A 3,388-nucleotide genomic window follows, 5' to 3' on the forward strand; every position below is an offset into this window, starting at 1 on the left:
TTATTATCTTCTTTTTTAGAGGGGCAACAGAGTCGAGAGTCATTCGTAGCGAGCCTGCTGCACTATCAACAAAATGATAGTAAGCTAAACATGACTGTCAATTTCCCTCGGACTGGGGCTCCATGCAAGATCTCACCTCTTGGGGTCTCAATGATCCTAAGAAATGTGAGAAATCAGCCCCGAACTACACGGGAGGAGCTGGTCAATAACCTGAAAAGAGCTGGGACCACCGTTTCCAAGGTTACTGTAGGTAATACACTAAGACGTCATGGTTTGAAATCATGCATGGCACGGAAGGTCCCCCTGCTTAAACCAGCACATGTTAAGGCCCGTCTTAAGTTTGCCAACAACCATTTGGATGATCCAGAGGAGTAATGGGAGATTCATGTGGTCAGATGAGACCATAATAGAACTTTTTGGTTATAATTCCACTAACCTTGTTTGGAGGAAGAAGAATGATGAGTGTTATCCCAAAAACACCATTCCTACTGTGAAGCATGGGGGTGGTAGCATCATGCTTTGGGGTGTTTTTCTGCACATGGGACAGGGCGACTGCACTGTATTAAGGAGAGGATGACCGGGGCCATGTATTGCGAGATTTTGGGGAACAACCTCCTTACCCCAGTTAGAGCATTGAAGATGGGCTGAGGCTGGGTCTTTCAACATGACAATGACCTGAAGCACACAGCCATGATAACCAAGGATGAAGCACATCAAGGTTCAGTTCAATTCAATTTTATTTTATAGTATCAATTCATAACAGAGTTATCTCAAGACACTTTACAGATAGAGCAGGTCGAAGGTTCTGGCGTGGTTTAGCCAGTCTCCAGACCTAAACCCAATACAGAATCTTTGCAGGGGCTTAAACTCCATGTTTCTCAGCGACAGCCCAGAAACCTGACTGATCTAGAGAAGATCTTTGTGGACGAGTGGGCCAAAATCCCTTCTGCAGTGTTGCAAACCTGGTGAACAACTACAGGAAACGTTTTAACTCTTTGTAATTGCAAACAAAAGCTACTGTACCAAATATTAACATTGATTTTCTCAGGTGTTCAAATACTTATTTGCAGCTGTATTATACAAATTAATAGTTAAAAAACAAATACATTTTTTTACATTATGTCTGTCACAGTGGACCTACAATGACAATTTCATACCCCTCCATGATTTCTAAGTGGGAGAACTTGCAAAGTAGCAGGGTGTTCAAATACTTTTTTTCCTCATAGTATATAAGTGACTCAGTGTTAGAGTGGTCGCCAGGTGCATTGGCTCCCTGGCCCTGCAGTCCCATGTCTAATGGTGGTTTTCCACTGCGTTGCGTCTACTCGACTTGCCTCGACTCTACTCACCTTTTTTGGTTTTCCATTTCAAAAAAAGTCCCTGGGAAATGCTAACAGCAATTTTTTTAGTACTACCTCAGACAAGGTTCCAAGCGAGCTGAGGCAATACCAAAAGGTGACGTGGAAACCTGCAGACTGCTGGTTGGTCGGATCACTGCGTTTTTAGAAAACAAGAGTGCGGAGGGTGTGAACAAGTGAACAAGCGACATTATAAAAATGTCTAGTCAGACACCAAAAGATTATCTGCTGTGCACTATTCTCACTTTTCAACTGTTCAATATTAAGGGCTATTAGGGGCTTTTGCATGTCGTTTCCAATGTTGCACACTGTTACTTTTAAAAAAACAAGATAACATATCAAAGAAAAGTTTTTATTTAGCTATTCAAGTAGCGCATCAAACCCTCCCGTACATCCCGGTCTTCTTCCTCTGCACCCTGTGACAGTGTCCCCCCTGGCTCTGCTGTCCCAGATGCATCCCAGTCTTTGTCATAAGCCTCTCCATGACTCTCATAAAGATTACACGAAGCACAGCAGGTCAGAACCAGAGATCTCATCAGTCGGACATCGCCCACCAGAAGGTCTGCGGCGGCGATTTTGCAAAGCGTGAATGCTCTGAAACACAAACAGTACACAGCTTACATATTTTGGTGTGTAATCATGGTTGCTAAAGTTAATGTACTTTATATAGTGTTTTGTAAAAAGTGACAGGGGCCCCTAACACATGCAAATGTTAGCTAACGTTAACAGGAAACTTAACTTACCCTTTTGTGTCGGCGAACAGCAGTCATGTCAACGTCTGAACTCCGTTGGATTTTCCAAACTCCTGTTTTTTTCTTTCAGCTGTGATTTTTGTTGCTTCCTTCAGCTTCTTTTGAAACAAAAAATTTTTTCTGGCTGTGGCAAGTAGCTGACGTGCTGTTTTGAGTCGCGTTGAAAATTACATCATCACGCGTAGCTATGGTGACCAGCCACGCGTTACTCAATATGCAATGGAAAACGGACGCAGAATGCGTCAAGTCGAGTAGAGTCAAGGCGATTTGAGCTGTTCCCAGCAGTGGAAAAACGTCATAAGTGTCCTTGGGCAAGACACTGAAGCCTGAGTTGCCCCAGATGCTGTACCATCAGAGTGTAAATGTGTGTATGTGTTTATCTAATGAGCAGGTGGCCCCCTTGTACGGCATGTGATGTGTGTGCACGGTGTGTGTGAATGGTAGACTACAAATGCGCTGTATAAAAACATTCCATATAGAAAATAATAGTCTTAGATAGCAAACTAATGGGAGCTGTTGGCAGGAAAGGAACTGTCTCAGAAAAGTACAGGCCATTATGTTCCACCACACCTGACATCAATTATCTAACTAAAATTCAATAGGAGCATAAATTGGTACATCCATATCTACATTACAATGGAATGCAGCACTTAGAAACAGCACCAAAATATAAAAATGTGTAAGATGCATGATTATACAATTGAAGATTCTACATAGAGCCAATATTACACATTGTACATTGAAATTGATCACACACAACCCAAATTGTGCTGGTATAGTTTTTAGGTAGAGAGTACGCTAATGATGATAATCTTTTTCTTGTCATGTTCTCTTTGAATTACCCTTACGCCTTGCCGGACTACTTTTATATTAGGCGTATAAATGTCTACTGCCCACACAAAAATTGTAAAACTTGCTGTTGAGGACCTTTTATTGATCATGTCTTGGCAAACAATGTGTCAGCTCTATGTAACTTTTGTCTGGTTGTAAAATCAACAAGATAAAGGTTACGAAAAGCTTATTCATAAAACAATGTTAATAGTAATAACAATAATAAGAAATGTAGCCTACTACAGATTTTTGAAATATTCTGTACCCCTACCCCCTCTTTTTTGTCTTGTTTTGTCTTGGGTGAGTGTAATGTTTGGAAAATAAAAAAATCTAGATACAGTATATTTAAGTAAAAATGTGGATGTGGTCCCACATACACTCACCGGCCACTTTATTAGGTACACCTGTCCAACTGCTCGTTAACACTTAATTTCTAAGCAGCCAATC

The 3,388-nt window shown here is 41.3% G+C and overlaps 1 protein-coding gene and 1 long non-coding RNA gene across 3 annotated transcripts in view; one reads left to right on the forward strand and one right to left on the reverse strand.

Moving 5' to 3' along the window:
- hecw2b (HECT, C2 and WW domain containing E3 ubiquitin protein ligase 2b) overlaps positions 1 to 3,388 on the forward strand; it is a 70,233-nt gene that overhangs the window by 20,256 nt on the left and 46,589 nt on the right. The window lies entirely within an intron of this gene.
- Positions 1,700 to 2,377, reverse strand: LOC117939178. The gene is made up of 2 exons (XR_004655533.1): positions 2,102 to 2,377; positions 1,700 to 1,952 (listed from the first exon to the last, which is right to left on the reverse strand). It is a non-coding gene; the product is annotated as an uncharacterized LOC117939178 (long non-coding RNA).

The sequence above is a fragment of the Etheostoma cragini genome, chromosome 24, assembly GCF_013103735.1.
Source record: "Etheostoma cragini isolate CJK2018 chromosome 24, CSU_Ecrag_1.0, whole genome shotgun sequence".
Taxonomy (NCBI): Eukaryota; Metazoa; Chordata; class Actinopteri; order Perciformes; family Percidae; genus Etheostoma; species Etheostoma cragini.